The 14414-nt window shown below is 43.1% G+C and overlaps 1 protein-coding gene across 1 annotated transcript in view; it reads left to right on the forward strand.

Annotated features, from left to right (window-relative positions):
• MNAT1 (MNAT1 component of CDK activating kinase) overlaps positions 1 to 14414 on the forward strand; it is a 127302-nt gene that overhangs the window by 112171 nt on the left and 717 nt on the right. The gene's annotated exons all lie outside the window — the stretch shown is intronic.

The raw sequence follows: 14414 nt of genomic DNA on the forward strand, positions 1-14414 counted from the left end.
TGTAGCCTTGGCAAGTAGGCTTTCCTACCTACTATTGATTTTTCTGACTCTCAGGCAGCAATTTGCAATGGGTAGCTTGATCCCTTACCCTCAAAGCGGGCAGCGAGATGAGTTGTCACGGCCAAAATAATTTTTTACTTTCGAACCAATCCCTCCTGTTTCTTCAACAGCATCTTTTACTGCTTAGATGACAATATCCACTGCTGACAACTGTGAATGATAAAATATACTATATTTAAACACAAAGAGCCTCCATGTCTAGAAGTGCAAAATAACCCACCACAACACTACTGAGCTCTTTGGCACCAGCCACACTTGTAGAACCCAACCCTCAAGCACTGTAAATCTGGGACATTACTAGATGGCAAATGTAAAAGCAGTGGAGCCACAGCGATCTAGAACAAACCTTTGCTGTCAGCTCTAACTTAGTTGTCTAAGGAAATACTGTGTCGTTCTCCCCCCACCTCCTTTTGTTTTTCAACATGTAGACATTGGTTGTCTTCCACTCTTCCTCTCTGTGTTTACAGCTTCCTCCTTACATCTGACATTGCTGTTTGCTTTCTTTTCTATCCAGGTTGTTAGAGCCCACGCAGCAAATTCTTCTTCGTATACTGCCTTTGAGTTGTGATTGCTGATATTTCTTCACCTGTCTTTTTTACTGGAAATTAAAATTTTTGTTTCCGTCTGTATGTTGGATTTAGACTAGATGAGAGAGAAACTTAGAGTAGTTGAAAAGAGGTGTCCAGAATAAAGGAAAATCAAGCATAAACACTTTTAAAGGGTTAAATACGTAAAATGAGAAGAAACCAGTTGACACCATGGGATTCTATATGTAATTGCAAAAGTACCTCCTGAAAATGCATCTCCATGAAGGAGCAGCTGCCATTTTTAGGAGACCTCTTCCACAATGACTCTTGAGCAGTTTTGAATGAGTTTGCTTGTAGGTTGTTGATTTTTCTTTCAGCAGCAGAAGTGTGCTTGCTATAGCACTCCAAACTTGGTTTCAAGTATCTTTCAAGGTAACGAGCAGTGTATGTTTTTATTGTGTACTTGCCCTAATGGCCACTTATTTCTTTAAACTGCAAATTCCTCTTTTACTTAAATAAAAGCTTAATAGAATCATCTGTCACATACAGAATTTCACGTGAATTGAATAAGAGATGATTTAAGGTTCAAGTGTGGAAGGTGTATTCAGATTCAGTGATAGCCAACGATCTTTTAAACAGTGATGTGCACTAAAGATATCAGAGCCAGAATTAGAACTGGACAAGTGGATGGAAAATGGTATTTTATAGCTATTTTGCTTTCAACTGTTTTGCCCTTAGCTTTTCTAAAATCGGCTATCAAGCTTGAGTCTAGGTCAATGAGTCTATCTGCAGGTGTCTTCAATGTGACAGAGCCTTCTGCCACCTAGTGTTAATGTGAGTTCTCTCCTCAGCAGGGTATCACCAGATAATTTATTACACGTCATTATTTATTAATAATCCCCCCCAATTGCTAGGCACACTCTGTGAACGTTTAAAAATGCAGTTTCTGCACCAGAGGGATTCAGAATCAATTCAATCAGTATGCACAACTTCTTTGGATATGTTTATTGAGGATGCAATTTACAAGGTGGGTCAAGTTGTTATACAAATAATCCATGGAGAATTTCGGTAATTATCAATGTCACTCCTCTGTAAAAACTCTGTTAGCACTTTTCTCCCCCAGGTGAAACTAAGGAATTCTGCCTCACTCAGCACACTTCTGCTTTGATATCTGTGCTGCTGCTGGTTCAGGAAATTGCATTAGACTGAAAGCAGCAGAGAATAAAAATTAATTCAACAAAAATTATATAAAATAAAGAATGATTCCATTTAGACACTTAACTCATTGTCTTTTTAGAAGAGTAAAATGAAAATCTCCCATCATCACTGCTTTTTCCCCTCTAGAAATTCCACCAGGGCACAATAGAGAAGGACAATAAAATCCAGAGAATTACACCCAGATTTCACAATAGAAATGTCAAACTGTTAAAATAGAAAAATAGGCTTAACATGATACTTTATATTTAAGCCAAATAATAATAGCTTCTACCGTATGTTGACAGATAGGAGGAAGCTTCTTAGGACTGAAGGAGTGGGGGTTTTTCCTTCATTCCCCTATAAAAATATTTTCAAGGGAACAGAGCCTCCACCTCGGTGAGCTGTCTTTGACTGCTCTGTGATAGAGAGTGGGGCTAAACGGTTCCTTTGCAGGTTGGTGTTTGAGAGCTCAGCCAAAAGGCTGCACGTGACTTGGGCAGATGCTTCTAATTCTTAGCCCGGCCGTGGTTTTGAGGAGAAGCCCTCACTCCTAGCTCCTGCCCTCCTCTCTTTTCTCCCTCCCACCTCTTCCAGGCCTTCCTGAGGAGCAAACGCCAGCATGGCTGAAAGCTGTAAACTTGATCCTCAACATTAGACTGAAATGCTGACCTGATCAGCAGCAACCAGAACCTGAAGAAGCGGAGGGTCTAATGCATTAGAGCATTAGTCAGCTGTGATACCAGGCGGGCTGGTTTTTTCACCTTGTTTTGACCTAACAGTCTCCTTTAAATAGTGTCATTCAAACTGCTGCAGTCTTTTTGCTTTCAACAATTATGCTTTTCAAATACTGCCTAGAGAAAATAACTTTGGGTTCTTAAAACTTGCTCTGTGCTCGTAGTTATTCATTTGAGATAATTATTAGGTTTGGTGGCTTACTTATCTGATCAGTATCAGAGGTTAAAAACCCTCTAGGAATTCTTGTGCATCTTGAGCTATGTTGTTTGAGTTACATTAAACTGGAATTACCCTATGACATGAATTCATTCCTATGCTGTCAGAGTGGAGGATGCTGCGTCACAGTGAAAACAATGGACCGGCTGATCAGGGGAGACAGTATTTACAGCTTTATCTTTGTTCAGATTATGTTTTTTTCCATCTGAAGTGATTTGGGGGCAAAGCCTGTGGCTGTGGTAAATGCATTTCTGGTGTTATTTTTCTGCTGTCATTCCTTCATGCTGGTAGGGGGGAGAAGGTGATGTTTCTTTCCCCTTAGGTCCCGCCTCATAGTTCTCACTGGGATCGGTGCCCTGCAGTGGCAATTTCAGAGCTGTGCAACAGAGGAGGTAGGTAGAGGAGGTAGGTAGAGGAGGCGTGGGGGCGAAGGAGGCTGCTGACCTCCATTAGTCTGCAGCCTGGCTGTGACCGTGCCTGATGCCCAAATCACCCAGGGGCTCTGTCCTCCCCTGCTGGGACTAAAACACAGTCCTTCAGTGTGAAAAAAAACCTCTAAAAGTTTGCTGGCCAGTCCATTCTCCAGCCTTGGGCCCAAAGTCAAGGTCCTTATGAGAGCTCCTGGGGCAAAAATACCTCCTGTGCTCTGCAGCTGTGGTACAACCATGACCGTCCTTGTGGTCTGTTGCCACAGAACTGTGCATCAAGCAAAATGTATTGAAAAACGGGGAAAAAAGTCTGTGCATCTCCATCCTTTTTCTGTAGGTGTTCCTGACTGAGCGCTCTGTTCAGAAAGGGCTCAGTTTGCTTCACAGCTGCATAATTTACATGGAAGCTGGTCCAGGAGGAATCTCTTTCATGTAGCTCACTCAAAGCCCCAGTTCATCAATATGGATTGCTTGCTGTGCACTGGGGGATTCCATGGTACACGGTGGGGTGTGCGGAAGTCAGAGAAAAAGGGGGAGAGTGAGGAACAGTAGGGATTTTTTATCCTAAAAGAAGAATTTTTGTGTCCAAAAGAACTGTCTTTCAGAATAAAAGTTGTGTTCCCTCTTTTTGCCTACAGAAGAGATGCTTTATTCTGAGGGTGGAACCCAGGTAAACATTCCCCTAGCCGTGGGGAAAGACACAGGGATGTCTTTAAGACTAAACTTGCCCTTTCCCTAAAAAAGAAGATAAGCCTATGAAAACAATCCTGACTTAGGTAATAACTTAGAAAACAATGGTTAACTTCCTCAGAGTAATAATAATTATTTAAACATATCCACGTTCTTCTGGTGACCTTTGTCCTAAACGTAGCGTGCAGGAGGAAGAGTGGAGTCAGAGGGCAGGGGGCAAGATGAACAATTTGAAGATCAAGCCATGCCAAAACATTTCCACAACACATTAAAAAGATTGCTACTTTGTAATTACAGAAATGATGGCTTAATGGTCTTTTTAGCCATTGAAAAGAAAAAAATATGAGATCATAGCTGAGAAAAGGCCCTTCTGTTCAGTGACATTCTTCTCAGGGTCAAGTACAAGTGGAGCCTGATTTAGTCATAGACTAAATGTAGCTGCAGTTCTGCAGTCCTCCAAAGTGTAATCTATACTAGTCATGCAGAGCTGGATTCCAGCTAGGACTGCAGTGTCCTTGCTACGCAGCGAGGCTGCTCAAGGGTGTTAAAATGCTTACTTGCAGTTGTTTGAGCAGTTTCTGCGATGGCTGATTGATTTACTGTATCTGGAAGTTCAGACCTGGAAACCTGAGCGAGGGAGAATGCCTTCACCGCGGTGGCGAGGCTGGATGTTGAGAGGACAGACAGCTGGCGGGTGACCTCAGGAAGATGACAAATGGGGGACCAGGTGCCCCCACTCGTCCAAAAGCACTCCCGACCCCTCTGCTTGCGGAGGCGCGCGTTACGGAAGTCACTCGCGCTGAAGGAAGGCTTCCTGTGAGCAAGGTTTCTAGAAATAAACATTAACCTTTTGTTACCGGCTACGTATGTGGGGATAATGAATTCAAGCAGCTATTTGGGAAAGAGTTTAAGCAGAAACCATTTCAGTTTGAAGGAAAAAAGAGAATTCATCCAAATGGTAGTGGTTGCGCATATTTTGGAGACGGCGTCTGGAACGCCGGCAAGGAATGTGTGGTGCTGAGATGTGTGGTGAGCAACAAGGAGCAAACTGTTTACACAGCATAATCGGTGATGGTTCTTGACTGACACGTATGGAGCCATTAAAACAACTAAATATATTGCTGGGAGGAAAGTGGGATGTGAGGAAGCCCCCCAACAACTGGAGAAAGAAAAGTCAGCATAGAACTTGTATAAAATATCCTTTTTAGAGTTGAAACACGTGAATAAAAAGAAATTAGGTAGCCTTTAGTATTCCTTTGCAAGCAAAGGATTAATATGTTTGCAGGTTCTGCTTTCCACTTCCCGTTTTTATTTTAAAACAGGCAGTCACTTGCTAACATGAGGAGAACTTTCAGATAATCCTTGTCTTGAATCTGCCCTGTAACAGCACAGAGATCTATAAACCGTGTTGGCTTACACCAGCTGAGAATATGCCTCCTTTTTCTGAAGTTTGACTATTGGGGATTATGGTGTACTCTGGCAGCTTCAGGGTGGTGGGGGTTTTTTGTTTTGGTTTGGTTTTTTTGTAACTACTCCGCCCCCCCCCAACAAAACAGTGTGACCTCTGTCATTGCTTTTCCTTTTGAAAGTGCATTCAAGATTTCCTGCATTAGCTCAGACCACTGAATCTACAGCAAAAAGACAGGAATAGCTGCTCTCTTGCACACTGGTATTTACATTTTCTAAGGTTGAAACTGCTATACCTTATCTGAAGTGATGCTCCCTGGTCAAATGTTAAGAGAACCTGATTAAATGTAGCGTTTGATTATTATCAGAGTAAATATGTAGACAGCCATTGTGAATTCTGGGCTCCCATGAGGTACAAAATGTGTTTTATTAGGTATGCACTGGATTTACACACCTGAATTCTTGTTGAATGTAAATCTCTAGTTCTGCATAATTCCTCAGTGAAAAAGAGGTTTATTTAACTTGTTAACATTTTCAACATATTGTCTACAGGTGTAATTGGATTTGCAGTTCCTTCAAAGATGGGTATAGTTCAGCTAGCACCATTTAAGGGGGGGTTTATGTCCCATTTCAGAGTGCTTTAACTTGTGTACGACTTTAAGTCTTATACTACAGTGCTTTGAGTGGATAGTCTTTAAGTCTGTAGTCCACAGTACTTTGAGTCTGTAGTCTTTCTCTGCATGAAATAATTGTATCAAGGCTGGTGCCTTCTTGGGTAGGACCCTGCAGCGGGACTGGAGTTGTCTAAAAATTAGTTGTTACGGCAGTACCTGCAGAAACCTGTATGCACAGTCTGCAAGTGCCAGGACTGTCATTCAGCCTGTGGCATAAAAAAATGTAGAAAATGCATATTAGGTTAGAGTAATACAAAGCTTCCTTTATTCTATAAAACCTTTTTCACCATAGTTTCCTGTCTTTACACTTGAAAACATCCACTTTTAAAATTATATCAGTTTCTGTGGGGCAGAAGGCATTTTTCCTTGTTCTTTGATCTTCATTTCTCCATGCTTTTTCATCTTACCTTTAGGCAATAGCACTGGCTTCTCAGTTACTCCAAAGGCAAATGTTTATCTGTGTGTTAAATAAACATAGGTACCTGGTTCTGATCTTGCATCTATTTTAAAACTAGAGCAGCAGTAGAATTGCAGTGTTGGGAAAATGCTGGGGAACCAGGTGCTCTCTAAAACTTTTTGCCCTTTAAACTTTTTTTTACTCCTAGAAGAGTTGGGATTTTTATGACTTGTTCACTTAGGAGCCCTGAAGATGTATTTTGAGATAGCCGTCACAAGAAAATTTTCCTCCTCCAGTACCATTTAATATCTTCACCAGTGACACAGTGGGATTGAGTGCACCCTCAGCAAGTTTGCAGATGACACCAAGCTGAGTGATGTGGTCAACACACCTGAGGGACAGGATGCCATTTAGAGGGACCTGGACAAGCTCGAGAAGTGGGCCCATGTGAACTTCATGAGGTTCAACAAGGCCAAGTGCAAGGTCCTGCACCTGGGTCAGGGCAACCCCCAGTATCATTACAGGCTGGGGGATGAAGGGATTGAGAGCAGCCCTGTGGAGAAGGACTTGGGGGTACTAGTGGATGAAAAGCTGGACATGACCCAGCAAAGCCAACGGTATCCTGGGCTGCATCAAAAGCAGCGTGACCAGCAGGTCAAGGGAGGTGATTCTGCCTGTCTGCTCCGCTCTGGTGAGAACCCACCTGCAGTACTGCATCCAGCTCTGGGGTCCTCAGCACAGGAAAGACATGGACCTGTTGGAGCAGGTCCAAAGGAGGGTCACAAAAATGGTCAGAGGGATGGAACACCTCTCCTATAAGGACAGGCTGAGAGAGTTGGGGTTGTTCAGCCTGGAGAAGAGAAGGCTCCAGGGAGACCTTATTGCAGCCTTTTAAGTGCTGAAAGGGGGCTTATAAGAAAGATGGGGACAGACTTTTTAGCAGGGTCTGTTGTGACAGGACAAGGGGTAATGGTTTTAAACTAAAAGAGGGTAGATTTAGACTATAATTGAGGAAGAAATCTTTTACAATGAGGGTGGTGAAGCACTGGCACAGGTTGCCCAGAGAGGTGGTGGATGCCCCATCCCTGGAAACATTCAAGGTCAGGTTGGACGGGGCTCTGAGCAACCTGATCTAATTGAAGATGTCCCTGCTCGTTGCAGGGGGGTTGGACTAGATGACCTTCAAAGGTCCCTTCAAACCCAAACTATTCCATGATTCTGTTCCCCAATGTATTAGCTTTTCAGTGGAAATATTTGGTCTCTGAGTCTGGATTTCATCACAAAACAAGGAAGTTTTCAGGGAAAGTAGTATGGGAAAATTTGATTCTGTTCCCTTCCCCCCACCAAGGATGGCTTCTTTGCCTTTGTGTCTTTGCATTTCAAGATTTTTCCACCGTGAGTTTCACAGCTGTACTCGCCAATGTCATAGGTAATTTCTAATAAAATCACTGATATAGGTAATTAGATATATCTTACAGTTTATGTGTGTGTTTCACCATTAAAAGAGGAAACAGTTTATGAGAAACATCAAATAAAAGTGCCTTAGTTTTTATATTAAACACTCTGGAGATTCTTTTATTGTCACTGCAGTAGCTGAATGGTAAGGAGTGAAGCCGCTGCTTTTGGAGCGGGAGCACTGAGCCCTGAGATGCCGCTGGGTTGCTGTTGGCAGCTAGGCATGTGTGGCTGTGGGCTGCCAGGAGCTGAAACGTTTGCCCTCTGACATAAGGGAGAAGAGGAATGGGGGAAGAGAGGGAGGAATAACTCATCACTGTTTTCTACCTTGAGAGTCAGAACTGGCCTTATCAGAGACAGCTGTTTCATGGCTAATGTTACTTTCCTAGGCTTTTTTCCCCCCTCCTTTAGTGTCCGTTAGCAGACCTCTGTGCTGTTCCATCTTAGCTAAGGCATGTTGTGGCAGACCTGTTTTATTTTAATTTTCAAGGACTTTGTTTCACTATATGCAGTTGATATGTACTCCTGCCCAGCCACACTCTGACAGCATTTGAAACAAATTGCTATTTAGAAAAAGCAGTTAGAAGAGGCTAAAAAGAATCACTGGAGGTCCTAGATTTCTTTTATTGATTTGGTGGGTTGGGGTTTTCTTGGCTTTTCTACTGGGAAAGTTATTTCTGGTAGAAGAGAGTTCTTCACTTAAAAGACCTAAAACTGGGAAATAAAAGTCCTAGGAGCCATGAACTCAACCTCCCAATTAAGGAGCTTTTTCTTAAATCTTCATTGTAATAAATAGACACCCATTAGAGTCAGTAGGCATCTGATTTTGAAGAATTTATTGCAAGATGAAGACTTTAACTCTTCCTTATCAGAAAGTTGTTTGAAGGTTCCCTCTGAAGTAAAAGGTGGTGGTGGTGGAATACTCAAACATCCTCCAAGTATAAATATGTTTATTTCCAAGCAATTCAAGCGAGCCCCTGGGAATGACATCAAAGGTAAAGCCAGCTGGAACCAGAGGCTTTGCTCGTAATACCAACTGTGCATTCAGCAGTCAATTCTGGCAGCTTCAGCCCCTGAATAGAATCACTACTGTGTCCCCTGCATTGGAGGCATAGGTGGTGGTTTTACAAGCATGCCATAAGTTTCTACACCTGATCACATGCTGGTTTGAATGAGGGGAACTCTGGGCACAGCTCTGCAAGTTGTGACGAGTAAGTGACAATTCTGTGGCAGTTCCCTGAGGTGTGGGTATGTGAAATGGGCTGAACAAGTTTGTGGCATGGAAAAGGCTGGGGCCTTGCACTCGTCTGACACCTTGGTGAGCAATTCCTGCTAAGCCCTCAGAAAACTACCATAGCTAAACACTATTATTAATAATAAAATAAACTTGCTTACTAAGCTGAATCTGAACTGGTGGAAATGCTGTCTGCAGGTGGGATTGCAGGGGTTTCAAGGGTAGTGTTTATGGTAGGCTCTCTTGTCTTCGGAGTGATTCTTCTGTAGCCAAAACTGTATTGCGGTATTTCGATTGACTTTTCCTTGTACCCCTTGCACTATGGTCTTGTCCTGCTGCAAGACTAACGGGTGACATAGTCGGGTTAAAAATATGTTCTTTTTCTGCCTGCCTTGGGATCTGTTGTATTGAGACCTCCTCAGTCTTAGCAGTTTTTTGACATTCACACTGATTGCTGCAACTGTATACACAGAGGCTTTAAAAAAAAACAAACCCCAAAACCACCGCCACCAAAACAACAGCCAACCCCCCCTTAGCTATTGCAGTGGGTAGCTGCCTGCCCATTTACTGGTGCTTGCAGCAAACTCCACACCGTGGTAATTTGTTGTCCATTTTATTGACTTCCTGGTCACATTAAAGTAATTAAAAATGTTAACACTGTATTTATCAACCAAATGATGTCTTGGTTGCTTGAGGCAGCCATGGACCTATTCCTTTCCAGGAACAATTTTCCCCCTTCAGCTACTAAATAGATTTCTCCCATTTAGTCTTTGTTGTCCTGGAAGGTGAAGGAGAAGAGCAGCTGATGGTAGGTGCCTTGCTACCGGCAGGTCTGAAAGCGTAACTGCGGGCATGGTGCAAGGTGTGCAGGAGGTAGTGAGTTGGGCTCGCGAGGAGCCTTTGCTGCGTTCATCGTTCTGTTAAAGTTGTATTATATGTAGGAACAGGCTGTGCTGGCTGGTGTTCAGCAGGAATTTCTGACGCCAATAATAGCTGGTTTGTTAAGATCTGAATGTGATGATAGTGCCCAAAGAGTGTCTGCTAAAATAGATGAAAGACTGCTTTTTGACTTTTGAGGACCTGGAATCAGGCTTGTAACTAGTCTGTGGAGGGATGAATTGTTATTCTGGATGACTTCTCTGATTACAAGTTTTCTGTGTGTTGCATTTTTGTCCCAACTTAGATGTTACAGTCTCTGAGAAGGGGAAAGCCACACCACATCTGAATAACACCTAGCGAAGACCTGTTCTCAAATGAATTTCCCAGGACTATTTAATGAAGAACAGCAATGAACTCAGCTCATTTTTAAAGCAAATTCTGCTTTGGCTGCGTGGACCAACTGTGTGATAGAACTAGTTCAAACAAAAACACAGTTGCTTGGAGGAGCTGTTTTTACCTGCTCAGGGGCTATAGAGTAACCCAGGCCACACATTCCTCAATGGAAAACAGGCCAGAGAAAATCCAGTTCCTTATGTGCCTCTCTCATCTGATAAGACCCAGTCTCTGCAAGGATACTCTGAATAATGCATCAATAGCTCATCTTAGAGACTTGGTAAATCTAATGAAAATACTGCCTCCAGAAAGGTTCAGGAATGCAGTGTATACTACTGCGTTACTAATGCTTTACACAATTTTCCAGACTGGCGTATTCTGCTTGCTTTCATGCAATCGCTATTTTTTACTTAAATGACAAATCAGGAAGATTTCCCAGATCTCAAGTCTGCCCCATTACTTTCTGTCTTGGATACTGCAGATAATCAGATGAGCAGTAAATCTATTCTGTGGAATAGAATTACATTATCTTTTTTTTTTCCTCTGTCAAACTACTTGTGAATAATTTTGCTTTTCTTCACCCCTATAAAATACCTAATAGATCAAAAAAAATGAACTCTGTATGCCAAATACACAGTACTCCACATGTACCTCCAATGATGCATCTGCAGAAGCACCAGTGGGAGTGTATTTATTTTGGGTAGACGGGGGAAGACTGTGTGAAATAATCCCAAGCACTGATACTTCCAGTTGAATGGGTGAAGTACTGTGGGGGTTTTTTGGCTTGTTGGTTGGATGTTTTGGGTTTAGGTTTTTGTTGTTGGTGGTGGTTGGTTGGTTTTTTTAGCCTGGTTTGATTGTGCTGTTTCTCCATCCTTTCTGATTGTTTCTGAAGTCTTTCCTGAATTTCTCTGAAACGAGACCGCCCTGTCGGGCAGTGAGGGGACGTTTGCCGATGGTTTCAGGCGTTACTGTCTGACGAGCTGGTGTTGGGTCCGCTGGCTCTCAGAAACGACAATGCCGAGCGGTGCTGAGGCTGCCCGGGCAGCGGGTGGAAAGGCACGGGGGATCGCGCCCCCTGCCACACTGAGCACCGCTGCGTAGTTCTCCAGTGGTCCCAGTCATTCCTGATGAAGTGATAGTGACACAGCCTTCGGAAAAGAGAAAACATGAAGGAAACCCACCCCCAGGAATGACCAGGTTGATTCTGAGCGTCTGCACCAAGTGTGAATTACATCTCTTTCCTGGAAAACTGGAGGCTTTCCCCCCCCCCCCCCCATGCTGATGAGAAACTAAAGGTCAGGAATGAGCCCCCTGAAGGCTCATGAAGAACAAAATACGATGTGTTTTAACTGACGTGAAAGGTTAATGGGGAAGATCAACATCCAATGGCTGCAGCGAAGGAAAGGGGACTTGTTTGGGCAGGGCCTGAAGTGGAGTGTAGGCATTACGGTGAATGGGAAGTGTGAAACCGTGGGGCAGAGAACACACAGCCCTTTGGCCTCGCTCAAAAATAATAGCACAGGCTTTTTTTAACTTCAGAGTTTAGTCTGCCCTCAGTAAAAACAAGTTACATTAAAAAACTGTGCACCAGAAAAAGCAAACCTCTTTTTCCTGGTTTCTGCTTATAAGATTTACAGGTACTTAAAATAAACCTATGAAAAACAGACCTAGTGTGCTGGAATTTGCTAACTAGTGAGAGCAATTACCTCCAGGTCCCCAGACCTAACGGAGCTTGACTTTTTGGAAATAAAACTTGGCAAGCGCTTCTTCCTGCTGCTGTTGTAAAGGTGTACATGAAAAGATGTGCTGACCTCTGCCAGAAACCCCAGGAATCCAGTTCAGAGAGATTCTCCTGCGAAGGGTACAGCCGGATTCAGGCAGCACAGATGGGGATTGGTGTGGAAAAGCCAGCGAAACGTTCACTTCTCATTGTGTGGCTTCAGCGTGGCAGATTCTTTGCAATTGCCTGGTATACCACAGTAATTAAATGGGTCAAGAGCAGTAAGTTTAGATACTTAACAGGAAAATAAAGACCTCACTTGACCAGCCGGAGCGTGTCGTGCTTGTTTCACAGGAGTAAGGAGAATTGACGGAGGTTGCCGTAGTAAAAGTTGATCTGAGCCTTTTTGGCAATGATTTTGTATTGCTTCAGCGATCACATACCAATTAACTATAAATGCTGTAATAGCTGTAAATCAGGCCCTCTTATGAAACTAATGCCCCAATTTCAGATGACCTAAAAAAAAAAGGGAAACAATAGATTCTCCCTCTCTCCTTTTAGTGATACATAAGTAACAAAAGATAAGTAATGAAAAACACACAACCAACCTTTGTTAGTGTAGAAGTGTAAAGTAATCCCGTTTTCTCTGGACTGTTCCATGCATGAGTGGAAAATGAAGTTTGTGCAATGAGATAAACATGATGGAAGTGAAATCCGAGATGGGAATTGATTTTTGTAAGACTCTCGGGTTCGGAGGGTGGAGGTAGTTTCACACTGGCATTTTGAAGGAAATTTGTTGTTGTCAGTATCCCTTCATCATTCTTGGCTGGGGGAAGGAGCTCCTGTTTCCCACAGCAGTTGTAAAAGGCCTTTGGGAAGGATGAGATTTTCCTTCTAAAATATTAAGGAACAAGTAACAAGAATGTTTAAAAAAAAAAAAATCTATTAAATGCATTCTCCCACAAAACAGGAGCTCTCTACAGACCATCTTCCCTTGCAGACTAAGACACGGGACCAGGTTTGCTGCTGTGTTTGTAGATTTGCTTTGGACTAAACTCTATTGAAAGGGTTTGTGCCCTAACGTCTGTGCCTGTGCTGGTGAGAACCAGTGTCCAGCAGTGAGGACCAAACTCTGTCGCAAGTTGGTACAAAGCGGCAGAGCTCACCTGAACTCGGCCACAGGAGGCAAATTCAATTTTTTAACTTTAGCATCTCACCAACAATCACTGAGAAATATTGCTTATTTCTGTGCATTGTGGTTACTAGGTGCAAGAAATACAGTTTTAAAACTGTAATTAATCATTTCTAAGTAACCTCTTTTTCTATGCATTTATGGCATCAATGGGTATGACTGTTTATTATGTCTTACCTATAAAATCTGACCTGTTTTATATACTCTTTATGGAAACAGTGTACAGTCATAAATTAAAAGATGCAACTGTTTTGGATATTTTACTGGTGGTCCTGTATTTTCCTGCCAAAAGTGCAGCTGTTTTAGGTTTCTCGGGATAACGTTATAAAAGGCTGTATGCGTTTTGCAAGTTTATGCTTGAATTGCCAAGCCAGAGGTGGAATGACTCAACCTTCCCAGGAGCAACATGTACCAAGCGATGAATCAAAACAGCTAGCTGAAGCTCAGTGGCTTACATGGCCGCTGTGAAAAGCAGTTCTCATTTACGGTGTTTTATCTGGTGTTCAGAATTTGAGATGGTCGTTGTGCTGATCGTGCTAGGCTACAGCCTATGTCTGTGTCTTTGTATTTGATGGGGTTTTGGTGCAAAACTAGCTGAGAATCTGGTCTTGTATGTCCTGTGTGGGGTGCAAAAATAGGGTTACAGCATTGAATGAAACCATTCAAGCCCCCCTGAGCAGACACCTTTAATGGGAGCTTTCAGCGTGCACGGCTGGGTCTGAGCCCTCAGAAGGAGCTAAGGGGAGCCAAGAGCTTGCGGCAGTGCCAGCGTAGGTAGTGTGTTTCAATGTCAACTCATCGGTCTGGCTGGTTTGGTGTAAAATTAGATGGCTCTGCAAATGGGTGATGATGCTTAATTAATGGGGAAGTTTAGAGGCTTCTTTAGCCAAAAGGTTGATGATAGCCTCCTACAGATCTAATTCCCTGGTGTCAGTGGACTTACACCAGATACAGATAGGTCCAAGAGCAGAGTTCAGCCCTGTTGTCATCAAAGCAACCGGCACAGTCGGCTCTTGGAAGCACCCAGTGTTAACTGGACAGAGCTGAAACCCTCTGATTCCTGTGGGAGCACAGGAAACATGTGTTGTCATCATCATCGTCTTAGAAGGACCTACCAAAGGGAGGAAAATGTAACCCTTCTCCCAGAGCAAGCACAGAAAATAACAAACCAGGGAGTGTACTTCACCCTGTGCAACCTATTGCAAAG

This window comes from Haliaeetus albicilla, chromosome 5 (genome assembly GCF_947461875.1).
Source record: "Haliaeetus albicilla chromosome 5, bHalAlb1.1, whole genome shotgun sequence".
NCBI classification, from domain to species: Eukaryota; Metazoa; Chordata; class Aves; order Accipitriformes; family Accipitridae; genus Haliaeetus; species Haliaeetus albicilla.